The sequence below is a fragment of the Scatophagus argus genome, chromosome 20, assembly GCF_020382885.2.
Source record: "Scatophagus argus isolate fScaArg1 chromosome 20, fScaArg1.pri, whole genome shotgun sequence".
NCBI lineage: Eukaryota > Metazoa > Chordata > Actinopteri > Scatophagidae > Scatophagus > Scatophagus argus.
The window spans coordinates 6769384-6793933 of record NC_058512.1 but is presented as its reverse complement, the minus strand read 5'-3'; the positions used below and the strand labels follow the sequence as shown (position 1 = coordinate 6793933).

General features: G+C 39.7%; 2 long non-coding RNA genes across 3 annotated transcripts in view; both read right to left on the bottom strand.

Annotated features, from left to right (window-relative positions):
• Positions 1-4339, bottom strand: part of LOC124052048 — a 30145-nt gene extending 25806 nt beyond the window's left edge. Inside the window, exons 1-4 of one of the 2 annotated variants that reach the window (XR_006841918.1) lie at positions 4280-4339; positions 3553-3608; positions 3416-3467; positions 2999-3189 (exon numbers count right to left, since the gene is read on the bottom strand). This is a non-coding gene — a long non-coding RNA (uncharacterized LOC124052048). The remainder of the gene's footprint in view (positions 1-2998; positions 3190-3415; positions 3468-3552; positions 3609-4279) is intronic. The other variant, XR_006841917.1, reaches the window with a different exon arrangement.
• A 36-nt stretch (positions 4340-4375) lies between these two features.
• LOC124052066 lies at positions 4376-23011 on the bottom strand. The gene is made up of 4 exons (XR_006841924.1): positions 21819-23011; positions 20185-20212; positions 12793-12835; positions 4376-4610 (listed from the first exon to the last, which is right to left on the bottom strand). It is a non-coding gene; the product is annotated as an uncharacterized LOC124052066 (long non-coding RNA).
• Positions 23012-24550: the final 1539 nt, after the last annotated feature.

The following is a 24550-nucleotide window of genomic DNA, read 5'->3' as shown; positions in this document are numbered from 1 at the left end:
GTGTTCTTCACTATTTCTACTCTGTTTGCCAAGAGGCCTCCTGGCTGTAGTCCCACATGTAGTCTCATCCACTTTTAAAAAGGAAAGAAAGTGTATGTCTCACAGTTTTTATCGAAATGTTCATCCTTAGCAAAGCATGATGCCCACTTTACCGACAATGCAACTAAAATATCAATAATCTGTTAAGATTTATTTATTCATTTCAACACTTGTAGTCTTTAGCCCCAACAGATATCTCCACTAGGATTTCGATTAAAGTTTGAATAATGTTTGGCTGCACAGCATAAGTTGGGATCTGAAATCCCAAGTGTCTGGATTTGTATATGAAAAACTACGTCACAGGAACTTAAAGCTGAATACAGTTCTGCATGCTTCTCACACTGTGCTCATATCCTGCACCATTCACCTCCCCCCATTTTCTTTATTTCTCTCTCCCTTAAACACACATACAATGTCAATGCACACACGGGTCAGACGGTTGGAAATCTAAGCTACTGATGGCCACCTTGGGAAATGGCAGAGTTTGAGTAGAATAGAAAAACGAGACATTTCTTCCCACACCTGCTGCTTTGTATCACTTTATCCCAGAACAACCTCTCTGGTCACCTTACCCTGCTCTTCCCATGTATAGGATGACTGGCAGGATGACTGTCAAGTTCTCCAAAATTGAAGGTATCTCATGAAAATGATAATAAAAATGGATTTGTTTGTGTTAGAATATTCTATTTGCTTGCCAATGTAAACACAGTCACTCAAGTTGTTGCATGTTGCTGTGAATTGCCCATTTTATGCAAGAAATATGTGATGCAGATTTCGCTGTAGTAAAAAATCATACTGAAAAACTCTCTATCAGCTTTTCCCCAGTAGGATTCACAGGTAACCAGAGCAGCCACTGGATCCAGTGACATCGGACACCGGCAAAGAGAACGAAGTCTTTTCTCCGAGCCACGGGAAACACAGGATACAATCTAGGCCTCTCACACTCAGCACGCTACCCTGCGACACTGGCCCAAAGCTTGGGTTACCACCTTACCCTCTTCTCTTTGTGTATCCCCCCATTCAGTGGAGATAAAGATAACCAGAGCTGTTTTATGCCCTGAGGCGAGATTAACAGCTCTAAGACACCAAAGTGTTGTCATCCTCAGTACAGTCTATGAAATAAAAAGGACAGAATTTTATGACCTGCATTTTCAACTTAAATATTTAGAAAAATTGTTATGAAAACAAGGTTTGTTGTCTTGCTGTATTCACGCGTGGGAAACACTAGTGGTCTATTTAAAACAGTTTGCATGCTCACGTGTGTGGACTGGGGGAGGCTGTACATGAACTTAATCTGAATGATCCACTTTCTCAGAACATAAATTTCTGACATAATTAAACACTTTGCAATACATCACCAAAGAGGGGAATGATGGCTGGAGTGTGTTTGATCTGGCCCAACCGGAACTGTAATGTTTGGCCAAATAAGTAGAGGGTATCAGCCTTCCGGCAAGCCCAGTAATTACATGACGAGGCTTTTTTTATTTATAGCCACACAGTGTTGAATAATATCAGCACCAGAGAGATAAGGCTACATCTTGATTTGTATAGCATAAAGAAAATACAGAATTCAGGCGCAAGAGCCAGGAAATTACAGAAACTCCTGAAATACTTGGTCTTTTAATTGTAATCAGATTTGTTTCCAGTAAAAATATACGCCTAATCAATTATTTCCCTAAGACAGAAAGACAAACAATCATCGCACCATGGATCATTAGGCAAAACGGGCACACGCCTCAATATGCGTGTGCCCAGCAACCCAGCAAACTTTAGCACTGCCAGACGTTTTGATCAGCATTAAAAGCTTTAATGGTACATAGAAAACTGTGCTGTTTACCCACTTATAACGCCAATTTAATTGAGTGATGGCATCCAAATCGGGTGGTTTACTACAATGGAAAGAAGCTCTCATTAGCAGAACATAATAACTGGAGGCACCAAATGCAGTCTGGGAGACAATTGCTTCAGGCCAAGTTTACACAAACCGGTGATTGGCTTCTGATTAGAATATTGGCAAAATAAAAAGGCGTCAGTATGTCACTTAAATTCAATTTGCCAGCCAGTAATTACAGGATTTGTAACGCTAGTGTCAGTAAAAAATAGCAGGGCTGGGAAGAGACATAATACAGTGTTGTTTTACACAGAGGAAATAGGGTGGAGCAAAGGAGGGAAGAGCAGCAGTGGAATGAAGGTCAGGTAACACCTGTTTAACATCAGCAGCTAACAGCGGGACTATGAATCAAACCATCTGGGTACAGCTCTGCCCATCAGATTACTGCTTGGCAAGCAGCTGCGTGGCTGTGTGTGTGTGTGTGTGTGTGTGTGAGAGAGATGCAGACAGACTGATATATGAGAGAATAAAAGGAGAAAGACAAAAATGAAAAGCAGCAAGTGGAAGTGCTCAAGCAGATCAACAACAATCATGTCTCTCTCGCAGAGCTCTGCGGGTTTGACCTTATAAGACATGATATCAGTTATCAGTGGCAACACACATTCATTTACATCAATGTAAAGTAAAATTAATTATAATTATTGCCCATAGCTATGATGGTACTAGAATTAAAGAGGCTGATTAGGACCAGAGAACTTCTCACTATTACTTTTAAAACACTGTCCACGTTCTCGGGGCAAGTTCATCAAAATCTTCAACATGGCGATGAGACATGTGTTTACTGCAGCCTTGTGGCTCACCTGGGGAAAATATTTACTGGACTTTCATGTATCCACTCATGGGAACAAGAAGACAGCATGTGAAGGGGCTTCACCTCCCAGAAGAAGTGGTGTAAAAGTACACACAAAGTGGCCTACGTGTCTGCCAGAGGGTGAAGCAGGCATTACAGCCACCCCAAACAATGCTGCGAGTTTCTTGTTGTGTCACCCAATCTACTCTATGCTATTTTAACTAATCCCTTCTTAGATTATCACCCCAGGCATCCCTTATATAACACCTGCTGTTTACCTCTCAGTCATGGGGGCACAAACAGCCTCCATGGAAGCCTGACAGTCCTTCTGTGGGGAATCTTCTGTCCCCACCTCTGCCCTTCCTTCCCCCGTGTTTGTGTCTTGCCTTTGGACTCCACCACCGACAGCTGTGGAGTGAAGAGAGAGCTGATGACGTCCTCAGGGGTAATTGTCCTGTAACTGTGAGGTCTAAAAGAGTAAATAAAGAGCTATGAGCCAGGAACCAATGTAGCCAGGGTGACAGAAAGAGGGAGAAAGCAAAAAAGAGACACACAGAGGAGGAGGTGGGGGGGTAACCTGACACCAACCACCAACTCTATTATAAGGAGCATCACCAGCACCACATCTGCCCTATAAACAACTTGCAGGCTGCTTTCAGTTTCAGTCTCTTTCTTTGTATCTGTGTGGCTCTCACCGTTCTTTTCACTGATGCTTCCACACTGTCAGCCTCCCCTCACCGCTGCTACCTGTCGATGCCAAAGTAGTGTCAGAACATGTAAACAGGCTTATTTACATTCATTCGTATGTCAGCTTTGGATGTTGGATACTTACACTGAGCCTCGGTGCATTAAAATGTTACAGTAAATCAAATTCTTCTATGCACTTTCCTGCAAAAACAAAAAAATCTTCTTCATTCACTAATTTATCAGCAGACAGGAAAGGACATTAGCTACACTGTAAGAGGAAAAATGCTACCATTAGCAGGTTTTAATTCTTCACCAAATACATTTTGTAATACAAGACATCAACTAAATCACGTGAGGAAATACAGTACGGGTGAAAAGTTTCAGCATGACTGATGATCCTGATGCCCTGGACAGAAATGTGAGACAACAGTTGTCAGAAACAGATGCAATCAGTTTGATCACTGTTGAAAGATATACGTTGCCTGATTTGTCTAGACTCAAGTCTGCAGGCATGAGGCTGTGTGAGGCAAATCTTTGAGTTAAATGCTAACATTAGCATGCTAACATACTCACAATGAGGTGTTAGTGGTAGTTTACCATGTTCACCAATTTATGACAGCAACTTAGTACACTTACTAGCATAAAAAGCTAAAATCATGGTAGAACACCTTGAGTGATGTAAATACAGTCAATACACAGAATCTACAATAAGAGATGGAGAGTTGTTGGAAAGTTTTTTTTTTTTTACTTTATTAATCCCAAGCTGGGAAATTACTTCTCTGCATTTAACCCATCACTTATACTTATGATTGAAACACACACACGCAACATGCAGTGAAACACACCGGAGGAGCATATTGGGGGTTAAGTACCTTGCTCAAGGGCACATCAGCCAGCTAATGGGGGATGGGGACATCACTCCACCACACTGCTCGTCCAGTGGGGGAATCGAACCATCGACCTTCTGATCACAAGCCGCTTCTCCAACCTCTAGGCCACGGCTGCTGGATTGTTGTTTTGTACTTGACACTGTCCTGTCACATCAGCTCGTCAACGTCTTGGCTCCAAACCTCCTTTCAGTGTGTCGGATACACAGCAGTGCTCTTCTTTTTCTATTTCAGTGATGCTCGGGGAGACATGCAGACGGTTCCTGGTTCCTTGTGGTTCCTCTAAATCTGAGTGGGTGGCTGACTAACTGGTTGACTGGCATTCCCCCAGAGACACAAGGAATGACAAAAACTTAGAAAAACAAAGGCACACCAAAACCCCAATTGACTTGCACAATAAAATTCTAATTAGCTACTGGCGATAATGATAATAAAAATATAGTCTAGACATGCTGTATTGAATAAAAAGTGGGGATTTTATGAGAGCGTAATGCACAGTTTAACAAAAAAAAAAAACAAAAAAAAAACTCCACAGTGTTGTCTGCAGTGCCAGTGACAATTTATATTATCTTGTTTTATGATTAATAAAAAGCTTTGCTGATGTAAGGGGAAAGTATGCTGGTGGGTGTGAGTGAAGTCTGGGTCAGACTTGCACGCTGGAAACACTTCAGTGTTTCATTAGCTTGCCTACTGTTACTTTATTGTTATTGAAGTGGCTGTTAATTTAAGCTAACTATAATGCAGAGCCAGTAGAGTTAGGGATCTTGGTATAGTCTTCAGCAGTAATTCGTGCAGAGTCCTCATTTGCATGCTTGCAGTATTTGTTTAAAGGAACCATTTTGTTTTTGTTTTTGTTTTTACACACATCTTAAGAAGCGCAGAGAGTTTAACACTGTGGGAAATGCTTTTCTTTTTGACCTTTTTTTAGAACAAGTTAGATGAGAACTTCAATTCAGTTAGCTTAGGTTAGCATGATGGGAACCAGCTCGCCTGGTTCATCTAGCCAAAGGTGAAAAAGACAAACAAACAAACAAACAAAGAAAACAGTTACTGTTTTATGGGGTGTTAGGTGGCTCAATGTTTCTTGGCCAGCACCCAACTAACTCTCAGAGGGAACAAAGTAATCTGTTTCCGACAATCTTGAAACAACATTTAACCTTTAACAGCAATAGTGTGTTCTACCTGTATCTGGTGACTGCAGCCTTCGTTTACAATCTTGGCTCTCTAACTGAAAAATTATAGCATCTTTTTAAGACTTCCCACAAAGTGTTTTTGTGACACTCGTAAAATGTTCTCGCCTTTTAAATGTAAAAAGCAAGTTCTAAGTAAAATGCAAAATGCAGGGGTGAACAATAGCATTCTATTCCCATTATGCAGAGTTAGATATTGAGAGAAATGTACACTGTCAATTAATTGCTTTATGAAGATTGATCAACATACACATACGCATTCTATACACACTGTCTGAAGGGTCAAAAGGCACCTGCATGGCCTGTTAATCCATCCAAGTGCACAAGTGTGAATTTGAATTGCTGCACAACAACACTGTTTACCTTCTTTGGAAATTTGTCCATATATGTATAGCCATATTTGTAACAATGAATGTTAAACCGATTTGTCAAGTAACTTACTGCCACTGTTTTATTGTGGAGAGACAGCGTGGCGATGTTGGTTGTTGCCACAGCGGACACCCATAACACTAAGAGAAAATTAGAGAATAAGTCATTCTCTAATTTTGTTTGTCATTTATTGCGTGTCATAAATGTGGCAAAATCTCTTGCACTCTATCTTTCTCATTGTATGTGATATAGTGCACCGTGTAGGAACCATTGATGTAATTGTGCACTGAGTCTTGAGCACGCTTGAAATGTAAAAAAGCGTCTATTTTTATAGACCTCTGGTGAGGAGCTTTTCCTGATGTCTGCAGTGTGCGGGTTCCCTTCTGCTCTCTTTGATCTTTTTCTGGAATCAAATGTAATGATTGTGGCTAACTTTGAAATCTGGAAACACACTTGCTATGTCTCGTTGCAGAGCTCCTTTGCACGATTCTCACTGGCACATTTAATCTGCTGAATGTTGCTGTTTTATTTATTTGAAATACAGGGTAGTTCTGATGAGGTATATGAAGACTATGAACTACTGACATGGCATCATCTTGATGTGTCAAGCACTGACAGCTATCAGGTTTTCATTGTGTCAGCAGACTACACCAAATAAATGATGGAATGCATACTTCTTCTTCCTTAAAGAACATCAGCCAGGTAATGTGACTACCTGGAGCCAAGTGAAGCAAGCAATTAGATATAGTATGTTAATTAGTGAGCATTTGTAATAGTAGACAGTTTTTTTGTTTGTCTGTTTGTTTGTTTTTGTTACATTTGGACCAAGTCGGGCCAGTTGTTGTCTGATTGGTTGTGTATATCAGCCAGGAATTCGTCTGTTGTGATTGGATGCTAAGAAACCTGCATACTGTCAACCCTTCATTGCATTCAAGTATTACCAGACTACAGTAGTGTGTGTAGCGTAGTGTGGGATTACAAATTCCTGAAAACTCTACATACTTTTGGCGTCCACTCATGTTTTACAGTTTAATTTGATTGATTTTACATGAGTAATTTGTATTGCTTGAATCTGTTATGGTTGATGTTAATTGCAACGTCACTTTATACATGCTCTCATCTAGTTTCATCCTCTGCTGCAGTGCATTACTTGAACTTGATAATAATACAATCACTTGAGTAAAGCAGTAAAAGGGAAATAGTGCATGTTTAGCTTTGGTGTCTGTTTTTCTAGAGATTTTCCTATTCATCAGAGATTATCAAACACCAGCATGTGGTGAAACACTGATAATCAGAGCTTCTGTCTGAAGAGGTACATCGAGTAAATCTGGGAGTTAAGACATGTTCTAATGACAAATGGAATTAGAGCAGAGCATGTCTTTCATGTGGTATTAGGCCTATTTGTTGGAGTTGGGGGACTATGCCTTTGTGTTACTTAAAGGGCTTTATGGGTCTCTATTTCCATATATAAAAAAGATATTTTTACTACAAGCACCACAGAGGGTTTCTTTTTTGTGACTCTGCCTTGGTAGTGTATAGTTCTTGGTTTCTCTCTCAAACTATTACAAAATAATTTTAAAGATGAATTGTCTTTAGTTATGACTATGTACCAATATTATGCTGGCAACAAAACTCAACAACTGATTACCATTAAATTCGATACAAACACTTATGGCATCCTAAGAATGAACCAGGATTCATTCTTTGGTTGAAAGAATGAATCCAAAGAATGAATCCTGATTATTTAAGTGATTGCCTGACTTTTTCTCTAGCTCCAGTAGATCAAAGTTTTTATTTAACCCAATAATTTTATCAACAGCTACTGGATGGAGTGGCACACAATTTTGTTCATTCATGATTCCTAGAGGATGAATCCTGGAAGAATCTGAATAACACTGGCGAACTCGTGATTTTTCCTGTAGCACCACCATGAGGTCCACATTTTTGGCTTTGAGTAAAATGTCTCAACAACTACGGACTGTTATGAATTTTTGCACACACAGTCATGTCCACCTCAGGATGAATTATAATAACTTTGGTGAGCCGCTAAGTTTTGATCTAACACCATCATGAGGTCAAAGTTTTACATTTGTTTTACACATTAGTTTACAGTGAAATGCCTGTAAAACTAATGACATTCATATCAGCCTTTGCTGCTCTTTGTGAAAATGCTACCATGCTATCACGCTAAACTAAGATTCTGAACACATTGCATGCTAGCATGCTGACATTAACATTAACCTCAATGCACTACTGTGCTTAAGTACAGCCACTGCTAGCATGGCTGTAGACTCCCAGTCTTGTTTATTACTAAAACTCTCTGGAAAGTTTAGTAATTTACCAGCAGGTGCTTCCTCCATGTGTGATTCACAATGTTTAAGCCAGACATGTGATGTAAGATCTGTTTTCACTGACTTGGAAACATGTATGTCTCAACCTTGACAACTTACGCTGTACCTAGACTCCAATTTCCCCACCTTCATTATTACCCTCTGTAATGAGTTCAGTGACTTCAGGTTAGGAAGCTCGTGAGGATCATAAATCTGTCACTACTTGCAGTTACAGTGTAAAAGTATGTTTTCACTTTATGCTCCTTGTTTGTCAGTGTTTTAAGTGTGATGAACTTATAAATTAGTGTGTGACTTTTTTTGAAGTTATAATTTTAGGTACGAAGCATTTATCATCATGACGCACAAGGCACCAGTTGACACATGCATACCACGTCCAAAATAAGAGTTTATAATTTCAGCTGAACAAAGGGTCTATTATGGCCGATTCGGGGGCAGAGAGAAGACGCTGACTGCTGATATTTCTGTTTGTTTAAACTTTTTACTCACAGTGAAACAACGTTAATTTTGGTTTGCGGGATGTTGGTGGTCGAGGATTGTAGAGCGGTGTGAAGAACAGATGGTCTGGTCTGAGTAAAAACCTGTTCAAAAACACCCAACCAGTTATGACGATGCAGCCTTTTTCCCCCTTCTCTTAATTGTGAAATTCATCGTTCTTATTTTGTCACACAAGTGACAGGTCATTGTCGTGGTCAAGACAAGAGATATTTGCTTTAAGCTTTTGTTTGAGTTTCTGTATATTCAATACAATACGGTAATGATAGAAGAGAACAAGCCAAAGACACCATACTTGTTTAGCAATCAGCAAATGCAAGAGAAAAAGAGAGAGCCCCATTCCCAGCCGTGGCACACACATGGGAGTATGTTCCCACTAGTGTCTTAAAATAGTCAACGAAGGCTTTTCAATTATACAGGCCACGCTGTAAGAAGGGGCCCAATCATAAAACCAGAGTGTTTACCTCCTCTCTAAATCTTACTCTGCTTTGATTAAGGGGGCAGAAGGCGGCTGGGAAGCTAGGATAGAAAAGACAAGGCCGGGGCGGGGGGGAATACTGTACAAAAACTGTAGGAAACACAATGAGAGCTGTAATTGTCAGCCATCTGTGACCTGAGGCCAGCAGAGCATCCACCATAATGTTAGTTATTCCTGTAACACTAGAAGTACAGAGGGAGAGCATGAGTAGGGTCATTAGGGAGACAAAGTTAGGTCAAGGTGTGTGGAGCTGAAGTTCATCTCAGTTTGTGTTAAAGGAACAGTGCTCCATTTTACTTCGGGAGTAATATTAGTGAAAGCAGTGGTATAATGTATTCTGTTAAGCCCGTGAAAATTGCTCAAGTGACATCACCTTAGTGTCCCAGTTTGGTCTTGGTGGAAAAAAAGGAAAGTTTGAAGGTTTCAGTTTACCAGACTGCGAAAAATCAGGACATCTCAGCCTCTCCTGCTTCATTTTGACCATTCTTTTTTTCTCATGAAAGTCTTGACTTTCTTTAGTACAAAATAAGTAAGTACTGGAGTATACATTTAAATGAACAGCTGGACATTATGGGAAATGTGCTTATTTCCTTCTTTGCAGGATTAGATGAAAAGATCCACTCTCTTGCCTGTGTTTTTAAGTTAGTTGCAAATATCCCATTCATTTTCTCCATAGACAATATTATGTGACTCACTGTTGGAGCAGTTCTACGTCTTGCATGACATGAAATTCTACTGGTTGAATCATCATATGAATCATAGAAAAGATCTGGCTCTTTGAAAATCAAACTCATAGATACAAATGTGTTTTCGCAACGAAAAACATCTAATCACAGAGACTGGAAATGATACACGCAATGTCCTGCGTGTGGGCAGAAGCTAAAGATTACAGAAGTGAGAAAAGTGATTCTACAAGTTAAAACTTTATGACACTGTGTTACTTTTGGATGAATTCAGTCACTATAGCACCAGGTTTTATTCACAAATACAACAATGAAGTGTTTTGAGCTTGCTGTCATTCACTGCTATTTTGCTATTTTATTTTTTTCTCTATAGCAAGGCTAGAAATGTTGCCCTGCAGAGCCAGATAGACCTTGAAGTAATTTTATTTTTTTAGTTTGATTTTTTTTTTTTTTAACTCGAGTTTTTAATCATGTTTTGCAGGAGATACTGAATGAAAATCCCTGCCACTGAAAACTTAATTTGAATAACCTTTTCAGTCAGACATAACAGTAAATGAATTAAATTTTTACCGCTATATCATTACTATTGATAGAATTCATTAATTCATGCTGAAACTAGACAGTTACCTGAGGTTATAGCTGGTTGCAAGGTGTGACTATGACTACTTTTACTTCTACTTGAGTACTTGTTTTTGCAAAGTAACAATACTTTTACTTGAGTACAGTAAAAGTACAATCTACCCACCACTGGTACTGTTTTGTCATTGCACCCAACTCTTGGTCACCAAGAAAGAAATGCCAATTCTGAAACTTGGAAAGAGTCAAGCTGTTTCCTCCTGTTTCCAGTCTTTATGCTAAGCTAAGCTAATCGCCTCCAGCTACATGAGCACTGACATGAGCATGGTGCTGATCTGCTCCTGTGCTGTGTGTCATCGTCTTTTATGTTTAACAGAGACAAAGTTTAGAAAAGGTTTGTACTGCACCACAGGATTCCCTTGCTGTCATCATGGAAAATGGAGCACCCACACACACACGCACACATGCGTGTTAAATTGCCAACGTGTTACTTTATGTGCCTTTATAGACACAATGACTGCATACAAGGGTGTGGAAGCAGTTATAGAAAAGGATTTGCCCTGGTGCTAGCAGGTTCTTTTGTCCAATGCTGCTTTGAGGAACCAGTTAGACCCGTTTTGAGAGAGTTCCCTCTCAATAAATGGCAATGTAAAAGACATCTTTTATATCAAACCTTAACATTCATGTTGCACTGCAGGCAAGATCATGATGTGCTGCTTTTAGTTCAGCTAAACCAGAACTAAAAATATCATTCAGGAGATTATGATTCAGGGAGCAAACTGTTTACTGCTTCCATCAAGGAGCTCATGTGGAGGCATCAGTTTCTCCTCAGTGGTTAAGGACTGCTGAGTTTTTGTCTGCACACATCTTCAAAAAATGTAATGTCTTCTCTTGCTTCCTTTCTTCTGTCAGTTATTTGAAATGCAATGCAACCAATTCATCTGGTGACATGAGCCACTGGGTTTATAACAAAAAAGAAAGTAAAGTAAAAAATGCTCCCGATTTTTAGTCACCTCACCAGATGACAGTGTCCATTTTAAAAAGGAACAAATTAAACAAATCCTTGTTTTTAAATGTAGGACTTATGAATAAATCATTGATGCTCATTTAAGGGTAAATTAGATTTTTGTTGATCTTTAATTCAGCAGGTCAAAGTCAGCATAAACACCCCCGTCTGATCTTTTTCTGCTGGCTGGATGCTCAGGGGATTATGTTTTTTAACGAGCTTCTCTTCATAGGAGGTAGATCATCCCTAATCAATATTTCAACGCATATATTAACATTATCCAAATTGATTAAGTGCCTTTGCATTCTTAAATGTTGTTTATCAAAGGAAAGGTCACTTGATGTATTTGGCTGTCCAACAGGGGTATCTTCCTGAGGACTCCATAGGAAGACACGGTGTAATATTGATCAATGGTTTAGCTTAGCTTCAGTTTATCATCACTAATGATTCATAAGCAAATGTTTACACATCCCTTTAGGGAAACAATACAGAAGACATCAGTGTGTCTGTCTTACAAATAAAAGAAAATATAGTCCAACCAGAAAAAGCAAAAATAAATCAAAAAAGACAATTTAGCCATCACAACTGCTGCGTCAAAGATCATATCAGTGAAAAACCATAAAATTTATGTTCAGAGTAAGATGATTCATGTTGACATTCACACTCTGCAAAATGTCTCACCCCTGCAGCTGTGCTAATCTGCTGCTCTGCCTGTGTTGCCTTTTAGGCAGCGCATTAAAGTACTTTTATAGAACTTTTTGTGCCTCGAAGATGCTCCCCAGCAACATCACAGAGATCAAAATCTTTCTGTCAAAAAGTCGCAAAAACAACTGACTGATGAAGAATCTCACATAGATGATTGTTTTGTTATTGCTGCTTTTAGATTTTATTTGATAGTATTTATTTTCTCAGAAGAGCTCGGAGAAACTTCCAGCATGAGCCCTGCACCAAAGGTTTCAACCTAAACTGATCGAGCGTGGATTTATTTTTGATTCAGTGATAGAAGAAAGATGCCTGTTTTGATTATGAAAACAGCAGTTGTAGCCAAACAAAGAAATACTTGTCACTCACTGGACTGTTTTGTTCGAAGACCACAGGCTGATGTGAGTCCACTTAACGAGTCTGACTGAGCCCAGCTGATTAAGCATTTGATTCAGTATGAGAACAGAGCATTAAATTATTAATCCTTGAAGGGATAATGTTTTTAATGAAAACATAGTGGTGTTTGATGTCTGTCTAATGTTCCATTTGGCACATTGGAGGGACTGAGATTGTAATGACGATGAAACGCAAGCATTAAAGACTTTTAAAAATTATTTTATGAGACAATAGTGAACAGTCGTTTAAACTTACCAGCACACTCCTCGGTCGCTCTGTCCCTATGTAGACTATGGACCTGCACAAAAGGGATAGAAAGATTTTAGTCCAGGGAAACAGAACTTCTCTGTGAGAAATGCACTTAAAAAGTTTCTTTTGTGTGCGTGAATCACAATGCTGAAGTGCAAACAGTTTTCTTGCTAATCTGAGGCATAACAATGCTGCTTTGGCCCCTTTATTCTCAGATCAAAAACATGGTGTACTCTTGTCTGGAAATTCCCATCCTTTCTCAGATGTAGAAAACAAACAGGCACATGAATCGGCGTATATCCCATGAGCTACTCAGGATTGCTCTTAATGCAAGGAAAAACCTTGCAGGATGCGATCCATCGAGCTAACATGGACACATATGATCATTTTTGAGAGGTCTGACTGAAGCACCACCAGAGCTCTGACACAATTTGCACCATCTGTGCAGGTTGTGTCAGCTGGTATGTGTGAACAAAGACATTTCATGCATTCTGATATTCAGCCTTGACTATTTCAAGTTTTCTCATTGCCTTCTGTTTTCTACAATATGATGGAAATACAGAATACAGTTCCCAGCGAATGCTTTTATATCTGAATGTGTTATTTTACCACTATGGTGCTGTAAGGCATATAGTCCATAAAGATTAAACAATGACGTTGCTATACATCCATTCATGTAACATCATGTGAATTCATGTAACATTGTATGGGAAAGTAAAGGGTGGAAAAATACAGTAATATAATAAGACAGAGAAGTATTTCCTATAACCCTATAAAGGCTTGAAAACAATGAGAAAAAAATTCCCCACACACTGTTTCCACTACTGCTAAAATATTTATATTCAATATATTCTTACGTATTGTATGACTGCAGAGGCTGATCTGAGTGATGATCACCTTGAACTTATGGCATATGTGCCACTGGTCGGAACATGGCATTAAAAATGGTAGAAAGATACAAAATGATGCAATATAAAAGTACCAATAAATCTTAAAGCAACATCCCTACAATCTCAAACTGCAAAATGTCAAAAAATAGAAAAAAAAAACAAGTGACTTTTAAGAGCAAACATACTGAAATATCATGAACCTCACAAACTCTAAATCAGTTCTATAAACAGGACAGAAGCTTATAGGGACAAAATCTGTCAATTTGCCAAAAAGCCTTTTCTCTCTGTCTTCATACATTAAATATATCTACCCTCAGATGGCATCAAATAGTCATAGGTCATCAGGAATTTTATACAGCAACAACCATACAGCTTAAACAGTAAAAGAAAGCCTAAACACTGACTTTCTCTGCAGATCTCCATTTTAAAACAGAGGCCAGAAGTCATCAACAGATTCACAAAGCACCAAACAACACTTGCAACACAGCGGAGGGAAAACTGTGTCGCAATCACATTCCACATTCTGAACGAGGTTTTAAAATCCAACCCTCCCTGACTTTCACAAACATAAACAAGCCTACAGTTTGCAGCCCATTCATGAATCTACATCTTCGAAGTTCCTGCTAGAAAGTGTAAGTCTACCAGCTCTGACTCAAAGCCAAAAGAGACGCCCTTTTTCCCTTTTCTCTGTCTCAGCTTTGAGACCATTCATGCCCTGTGCAGTGCACGCTCCACCCAAACAGTATCTCCATGGTGACACACATACTGGATATAGACCAACCTTTAAGGTGTGCGTCTGTGTGTCTTGTTCCCTTTTTTCTCATCCCTACCTAAGCGGCCTTTGAACCATGACAGCGGTTGAACGACATTGTCAGCAGATAAGGGGTTTTCCTCTTCGTGGCCTCCGGTCGCCCAGGCAACATTCCTGAGTCGACAAACATTGGCCCAGACTTGAGCCGGCATACCAGAGGATCTCCCAGGAAGTCCAAAAGGCTTTCCTGCCGTGTTGTTACTGTTGTTGCTATAGTAGTGGCTGCTAGCCAGCGAGTGTGTACGGGTGAAAACAGGTACACCTACGGTACTACCTGTTACCTTCCATTAAGACTTCGGATAGAAATAGAAGACAAGCTTTCTAAACAGACCAGGACACACCTGAAAGACGTCACAGGTGATATAATATGGTGGATACAAAACATTACACACTGGCATGTTTACATTGGAGACATAAACAGTGCACAAACATGGCATTTTCATGGAAGTGATAGTTAATGAAGAATAGAAATTGAAATGGTTGTTTTAAAAAGGCATCAGGTATGTAAAAGGACAATTTGCAGCATCAAAGCAGCTCATAGGAACTTAGGAGGAGAGTTTTCTGACCTGACCTTTGTGTAGTCGGTGTACGTGGTCCTGCGTGTGTGCGTGTGCACATGGTTTGTCGTGGTCACTAGGGAGGCGAGAGGCTTGCAGCAGTTCATTGCAAACACAAACCAGGGCCATCTGCACTCCTGGATCCCCTCCAACAGCAACACTAGCACACGCGCACAAACACATCCGCACACACTTTACATGATATCATGAATTGGGTGTCAGCGGCTGTAGCACCTCATCTTTTGACATACATGTATACAATCCGGGGCCAAGGCAGATGTTCCGCACATTGTGATAACCTAAAGGAGCTTTTGGCAACAAATTTTATTTAAAACCCAAAAAGAAATGTTGCACAATTAACATCGCAAATTAGAATGTTTACGGTTTAAACGAAGCTCCTGCAGTGCTTGTAATGGTGTTACATCACAAGATTGTGAGTTTGATACGTCTTGCCTTAGGTCCTGGTTTCACTGTTGCTGGGTTGTGTTGAGAAAACAAGTGAAGCATGTTGTTATGAAACGGTGACTGATGCTGTAGAGCAGCTCGCCAAAGTGAAAATGCCTCTTTCCCTGCCAGAGATTTGTATTGAAACCACAAATCCATGGCACAGAACCATATAGGCCTTCCTCTAGCTCTGCACAGATCAAATTCCACAGGAAAATGTGTGTGTGCGTGCATGTTTGTGTTATATGTGGTGGTAAGCCCAGCGTGCTTATGGCTTTAAAAAGCTTTCATTTGGTTTCAGTCGAAACTGGAACCGAGTGTCTTGTGAATTTCACAGAAAGAAATCAAAAGCAAAGATAAACGACCTGCAACAGGTTGCCATGGTGGTTAATGAACATCTGATGAATGCGCTGTCGTGCTTTTGGTGTGCTGTCCTGCTGAATGGCTTGGCAGTCAAACAAAACTCCAGGTGAGGGTAATTCAATTGGTCAACCCAGTAAAAAAGTTGGACTTCTTTTTCCTTCCTATACCTAAAGTCGATGGAATCTTCACATGCTTGGGATTTCAGCCAATTTCAAGATGTTTTCTAGGAATCAATCCCCGAAACAGTAACTTGAACTTGACATCTCATTCTGTCCTAAGTTGGTATTTGTGTTCTCTCATGGTTAACGTTTAAAAAGAAGACATTCTTAACTAATTAAGTCTTTGAGGCCGTCCTCTTGAGCCACATTGCCGAGATCCGTCAGACAACAGCATTGTAGCCCAGCTGCATATACTGTCCACTCAACCCTCCATCAAGCTGCTTCCCTTCCCTCTGAAACGCCACAACTTCTCTTTGAACCTTTCATTATGGACTGAGAAAAGGAAAACATATTTGATAGTCGCAGCGTGTGAGTGAATTACCGTCATGACTCAAGACAGTCTGCTGCGTCCTCTTATCCGCCGTGCAGACAGCTAATACATATGGATTATTAGTCACTGAGCGTCCAGATTGTGCTGGAGCCTCTTGAGTTGCAGCACAGACTGTCATTTAGTCTCAAACTTTGTTTACGAAAGGCTTCTATGAGGCAAAGTTGTGTTTTTGTTTTTTGTTTTTTTTTTTGCTTTTCCTTTCAATTTAAGTAAGTTAATAGACAAAGCAAACCCAGACACACTTGTTGTTCAGTGAAAAGAAAAAAAAGGTGAATTCTTTTCCTTTATGAGTCTCTCTGAAGGGTTTGTCCATGAATTTCCTTTAAAAAGCACAGCATCTTATCCTGGCGACAGCGATTAAGTGACCAAGACAATGTACAATGTCCTGTTTTTGGTTTTTCTTTATATCTTCAGAGGAAAACAACTTGAGTTTTGGAACAAAAATCGCTAAAAACCAAACAGCAGCAGACTTCGGGAACATATATGAGATTGTTTCCTAAAACTAACAACACTCTTCTGGCCACATAAAGTTACCATTTATTTATTTATTTATTTTCAGCTTTTGGCTCATGTGTTAGCAAACACACGGCTATTTGCACAACAAACTTAACAGGATTAACTTTTATTTGAAGCTGTGTTTCTGGCTTCTTGAGATAAAACAGATACAGCTGATGGGAATGTCCGTGGTTTTGCAGGACTTTGGTCAGAGAATAATATTTTAAACTTACGGTGGCACTAGATGAAAGCTAGGTGGTGATGCAAAATCCATGTAGGTTTCATGGCAATCCATCCAGGACATTTCAGTACAAACACAGTCAACCTCATGGTTGCAGTAGAGGAAAGATCAAGGGACTGATTAGCAAAGTCAGTAGCATTCATCATGAATGTCTGTACCTGACCATACAAAAAGTCACAGTTATCTATTAGTGGGTTAGCTGTTGAGATATTTCAGTTTGGAATAAAGTGATAAACATATCCATCCACAGAACCGTGATGCTATCAACGCTAAAAGTAGATTAGTACATCTTTGACACAGTGATAAAAGACTATCGCAAACCATAAGGTATTTCATGCTTTCATTTTTGGAATGACACAACACATCAGATTAGGCTAAACTCAACCACGAGTTAGAGATATCATTTCAATCTGACCTTCAGCAGTCACTGTTTTTCCAGGTGGGTATTCAGATGAGTCACCGATGGATTTGCAGGTTCTTCTAGTTTTGTGCTTGGAGTCCAACCAATTCACTAAATTGCAACCAGCATGTTCCATACATCTGATCCGACCTCTGAAAGAGTTTAATCAGATGTACGATGACGGTCGGAAGGATTCAACAAAGTTACGTGGCAAAGCTTTTCATAAATCCCAACCACACTCACTTCTCATCAAGGAGTTCCCTGGATACAAAGATGTTTTCATGTTACCAGCCATCATCTCGGCAGGAGTGATACTGCTAATGCCTTCAGAAATATTGTGTTACGTAAGGGCTATCGTTGTGAGAAATTGCATAATGGCCTCTGTAGCAAACAAGCATATTTAAGATAATTATTACACAGAATTTTAATTTCCCAAATGTAGAGCAGTTTAAACACAGCGTGCCCGTCTACTTGTTTGATATTTATTTTTTTCATAAATCCACTAATATGATTTTATATGTTACTAGTGTCACCAATCTGAATGAGAGAAGGTCCAGATCACATTTTTTTAAATTGCTGACACAACGTCATGATTTTGTGCGAAAAAGGGCAACATCTCCACATTAGCCTAATTTAACCATAAGATTGTTTTTGTGTTTTTCACACACTTGCGACTGTATAGCGAAGGACCCCAGATGTGAAGAAGATTTCCCTCCGTCCTGATCTGAGGATCCACCTCTATCAAAACTAGATTTTGGAGATTTCTGTGTTCATCATACAGCTTTTCCTCTGCTGTGAGTCAGTCTTCCCCTTTTCTCTCTGTAACAAACCTCTCACTCATATCATCGCATCATTATTTATGGACCTTAACACATCAGTTATGTTTGCCTTTTTCCATGGATCAGGTTAAAGTATAGCCATTTATCATTTATGGCTAAATGTTGGCCAGATTGAGCAAAGACCACACCACCTGCCCAGACTGCTAACAATCTCAGGGTGACTGTGGCAAACAGACTGTCAGGATGTTATCACACCTGCACAATTACTCATATCGCCCAATATCTCTTAAAGAAACATAACACTTTTGTGACACCATCCGCTGCTCTCTCTTCTTATTTGTACTATGCTCATAACATTGAAAACAATTTTTCAGTCAGAATATAACATTATCCTGTTGTTGCATTTATTATTAGTATTTGTGTCCGTTAAGTCCGTTAAACTGATCAAATGTGAGTGCAAGTCAAATAGTAATCACAAATATCTACGCATGTGTTTGTGATTCTACTCGGATATGTCACACTGTCGGATGGTTTAGTATCTTGTGGTGCCATCTGGTGTCAATTTCTCAGTGTAGGCAGGCAGTTTGGGGGAAAGTCTAATGCGACATGAAATAAATGTCAGACTTGTGTAAGTCTCACAGATTTCAGTTTCACCTCAAAAGGAAAACTGGGCCAAAGCCAGAAAAACACAGGCATCCTACACCTACAGGACACGGAGCCAACAAAATCTGTGAGGCTGTGAGAACGTCCAGGTGGGAAACGTCAGGGCTAATCCTGGGAACTGTAACAATAAAACTGGTAAAGCGATACCATCTGGATCACAGAATAACTGCATTATATTTTCACTAGTGAAACCAGAATGTCTAAAACAATTTTTGGTTGGGAGAGGAAAAAAAAAACTGATTCGAAGAAGTATTGCGTAAGGTAAGGGCTGATCCATAAGGTATCACCCCACCAGTGTAATTAACTTAGTCATAATCACTGGGGTCACTCCCTAAAAACAGTCACATAATGTAAGAAACTCATCAAACCAACTAAGTGTATCTTGTATGATTTACCGAATATGTTAAGAAACTACAGTTGGCTTCAATGACTTCATATTATAGCTCGAAATGACAACACTATTTACTCTGACTCTTGATTCAGAAAGTGAAAAATACAATTTGCACATTACGTATTATATTGATACATTCATGTTTTAGGGGAAAGGAAAAAAAATACTCTATTTTCATAAATACTAATTGTGGGGAAAATAGCTTTGATAACCTTGCTAAAAAATTCAAAATGTAAAAAGCGTAATGTGTGACATAAAAGTGTTTTAGGCACTAGAGTTCATAAAACAAGGCAGAAAACCACATTTAACTGTAAAATATAGCCACAAATGCATGGCTGAATTTGTCAAAACATACAAATCAGCAATCCTTCCTTTCATAGCGAGCACATTTGCACACTTTAGACGCCTTTGACTCAAACAGCTAATAGAAAAAGCACAGAGGCAATCCAGATGATCACCTTTTGACCTCTTGCTGCTGCACCCACTTTCAAATTAGAACATCTACCAACGCCCTAGAAGTGACTAACTAACCAGTCATCCCTCCTCCGTGGTCTGCCAAACGTCTGACGGTTCAAAGCATGGACAATGTCCAGGCAAATGCAGTGAGAGTGAGAGCCTGTGAGAAATTACTGGCATAGATGAGCCACCAGAAGAAAACAGAAAATATGTTGTTGAAGTAAAAGTGAGGGGGGAAAACCCTACAATGTTCCATCTCAAACAAATCAAACAGTATCCAAGACAAGGGCAGATGCTATTTAATTCTGATAATAGAAACTAAGCAAGGAAAGATAAAGCAAAGTGACAGTTTACTTAACTGGATCGAGGCGTCTGAAGGAGATTCAGCTGTGCAGGAAGAAGCAGAGGGTGTTTTTGTGTGTTAGTGATTAAGTTTTCAAATCTAAATCAGATGATACAACAGAAATTATGATGTTGTTTGTGTTTCACAGCAGCTCACCATGATGGACACCTAATCTCTAAGTGTGAGGCCACAGAAAATATTTCCTGGCCAGTTGATGATTTTTTTTTTTTTTTCTTGGCAGTCAAAAAGACTTGAAGTTTCATCTTTAGGAAAACCCCTCAAAACACATGAGGCATTCATCACCCTGATGTTCCTTATGTCTATTCATCTGCAGAGCTGTAGAACCACAGAAATGATGCAGGAATGACAAGCACGTTCACCGAATTCATCGGTTTTTCAAACGTCTCGTCTGACGGGGACTCTTAAGGCTCCTCTTACCTCTCCAAAACCGTCATAAATCAGCTGACAGTGTGACTTTGACGGCAATTCAAATGCAGTCAGAGTTACATCATTCTGTAACTGAGTGATCGATGGCTTTTAATATCTCTGGCTTTTCTCCCTGTTGAGGTCAGTCGGTTCAGACAGCTATAGCATGCATCTCACAGTAGGTGGCACTGCACCACTTGAAATAAATTCATGTCATGAACAACACTTTTGACCACCTGAACATGCAATAAAGTGCAGCTATCCAGGCTGCTACATACCTGAAAAAGTACTATTATTATTGTTATTGTCATTAGTACCAATGGACTGCTGTATCATCATCCTCCTTTAAATAAAATAAATTCATCACTTGTTTTATTATCAGTACATTTTTCAGATCTTAACGCCTCAGTCTCTTTATAACTTCAGATCTCAGCCGGTTCATCTTTAATGAGACCAGAATCGGAATATAATCACTGTGAAGTTCTATGCCTCTATTTCAACCGCCAACACACACACACACACACAAACACGCATGCATAGAAAAAGAAAAAGAGAAAAAGATTGATAACGACACACCAATTACTGTGTGACCACTGGTGACAGCAGGGCAGCGCTGCAGCCATACTGAGGTTTTGATGTGTCTTTATCCATACAAAGCCTCAGTGGTCACGGTGCAGCACCAGACTGCGTCTTCTTCCCCTCGTGCACACACTGCAATGTCCTGATAGCACTGTGCTCAGTCGTCTCAGAAGAAGCAGATTTCAAGGTTTCAAACCGTCTTACAGATGTACAAAGGGCCGCAAAGTCGTCACTAAAGCACCTTCTATCGAGCCATTCTGAATTTTCCATAAAACTAAACGCCTAAAATTTATGTTTTCTTATCAGCCTCAGTGATGATTCATGAGGGTGGTCACTTAGAGTGAAAGGGGGGCCACATTGTGCTGTTTCAAGTCATTTGATCTCTTGAATGAAAGTGAAGTCAAATTTCCAATAATTAAAACTTTCAACTGATGTGAAATACTTTATTAAAGATTGTTGATCGACATCGATGCATTTACGCGACATACTTCTCTCTAACCTGGCCAGTGAACATGATCTACTGCTTCCGTGTAATCTTTGACAAGTGGTCAATGAAACTAGTATGAGAAAAGAAAAGAAAAACAATAATTTTTTAGCATCAAAATGATTTATGGTGTTAGAGCGAGATGGAGAAAATGAGCCCACCTTAATGATCTGTAGTCTGGTCGAGCTGACAGCGAGATGAATTGCGTTGCTTTACTTGCATCCCCCTTCCTGACCTAAAAATTGAACAAACATAGCAGTAGTTGTGAGAAGTGCGTGATTAATGCAAAATATAAAAACTCATATGTACGGACTGTAGTGTAAAGTGGTTTCTTAAATAAATAAGACGCTAAGGTGGTACAAAGAACCATACATTCAGCTGGAGAAACTCTTTCTGCAAATTGCTGGCTGAGTATCAAACCTCATAAAGAGTATTTTTTTTTTCTACATAAAGTGTCATTACTCTCAATATCTGACAATTTAAAACATATGGTTCCACACGAGGTGAGACCAAAAGTTAAGATCTGACTGTCAGGTTGATTTGTTTTGATGAATATCAGTTTGATTTGAGAAAATATTAGGCTACGATTCAATTTAAAAATGTTAAGTAACACCAGAATACCTTGTGTGGATGGAAAGCGCCGATTTAGACTGCAGACCACTGCTTTCATGTCTGTCAGCGTGAATGTGTGTGTGTCTATATTTATTTTAAAGACACTTGACCTTATCCCATCTGTCTGTATATTTGTCTCTTTGTGTCTCCTCTCTGTTCTGTTTAAATTAAATGCTGGAGGACAACAGAAATCATTTTCAACAGAGTTTCACTGTTACGTTTAATATTTTGCGGTTTAATTTCATGCTGCCTCACAAGATTTTATCAGTATAAACAAAAACATCAACAGGGTGAACCTTCTACCACCGGTAACAACAACACAAACACAAACACATAGAAACGGCTAATGGAAAACGTCCTGTGTGTGATTCAAGCACTCATCTGGACCGAGGGAGGATCACAGGTCCTCTGCATGGATTTGTATGAAGAAAAGTCGATGTTATGTTGCTATTAGTGTGGAATCCACCAGCTCCTTTAATTAAGCTTGTGGGTTGCAGGGCTGCAGGGCTGCTGCTGCGTCATACTGAGCCTGGGGGCTCCCCAGCACACACAGTAATGAGCCTGGCTTGTCCCCTGTAGCTAGTGATAAATGACATGCGGCCATAATGGCTCTGCTCTCTAGCATGTGATTGACAGCACAGTGCAGCAGGACTTAGCTCTGTGATTGTGTAAGCGTTTGAACATAGCCTGTATCTTCATGCAAATCAGAAATATCGCTGAAACAACAGCGGTGAGTTTTGTGTTATTGTTTGGCTCAGTTTTGGTTATTTTATCCGTGTTGTATCTGTAATTATTTGAATGTTGTGTTTGCAAAGCTGCGTGCAGAGCTTGTAAAACATGCTTTGACCAACCCTACTCATAAAAAGCATCACAGAGCATGTGCAGAACATTTACCGCCCTGTTTTGCATCCTAAAGATAACTTTGTCACTCACTCATTAACCTGTTTGCCAAACCAAAATCTTGGCAACTACTGGTCAAATTGCCATGAAATTTGCTCTGGATATTCTTGGCCGATGATGATTCACAGGCAGAAAACGTATCAACAGACTTTGGCAGGGAATCTGAGCAGGAGGTGGACATTACTAGAAACTTACAGGACGGTAGTGTCGAAGCCATCTGGTTTCTCACGAAGGAGATGCCAGCTTAAGCACTGAGTTCAAAGGGTAACCTTCACGAAGCCTTTTCCCTTAGTTCTGGTGGTTTGAGACTCTCTGAATTTGCATTTACTAAATCTTTTCCTTTGTGCCTCATTTGTAAACGGTGTATTTGTTTCAGTGCCACTCAACATGTTTCCCCACATTGACATGCAAAAAAGGTAAACGCCGCGTCTTCACCAAACCTGCAGGATGAGCGGCTTTGAAGCCAATCTGACATAGTGGTCAAACTGTGTAATTACAACATCACGTAATGCCCCCCCACCGCCACCTGACACTGATTTTTCGACAAAAAGGGTCAGGACCAAAACTTTTTAATTATTAACATGCTTCATTAATGACCTAATACAATGTATATATTATAAAACATGTACTTTCTAATGCTTAAAGGTGCACTATGCTGTTTTCTTGTAAAGACACAAAAATTACAAGGAAAACCAACATAATAATGGGGTTGGGACAATAATGGGTTTGTAATAAACTGTGTTTATGCTTTCTTTTTTGGTAACAATTAAGTCATAAATGTTTGTAACCCATTTGTCACTGACCAGTAAGCCATCAGGTTAGAAAAGTGTAATGAGTCGTTAACAAAGGTTTTAAAGCTTCCAATCTGCAGTTGTAGGTTCCTAATAAACGGAGTTTGGTCCTGATCTGCGTGCAGCCCTCTTCTACTCAAAGGGACTTTTCACAACATGGCAACCTAAAACCTGATAATGTGCCTTTAATAAAGTTATTAACTACAACTCATAACCCCTTTATAAAATCCTTCCTATCAAGTGACACTGGATGGTTGCACTTTCTGATATATTGCAAGCCAACTTGGCAATTCAAAAAGAAGAAGAAGAAGAAGAAGAAGAAACTCCTCATGGCAGCTTTGGTTAACATCTTACTCACATGTGGGAGCACTGAACAGCCCAGCAGTGTTGTCTTGCATAATTATACTGTCACTAATTGGTAGTTCGTCCGCAGATGCATTCAGTTTTAAAGAGCCTGCTGCACCTACACGCTGTGGGCAGCCCACGTACAGAAAGAGCTACGTAATCCCTGTGTGTGTGTGTGTGTGTGTGTGTGTGTGTGTGTGTGTGTGTGTGTGTGTTACAGACAGACAGACAGCGGAGCATCTCCT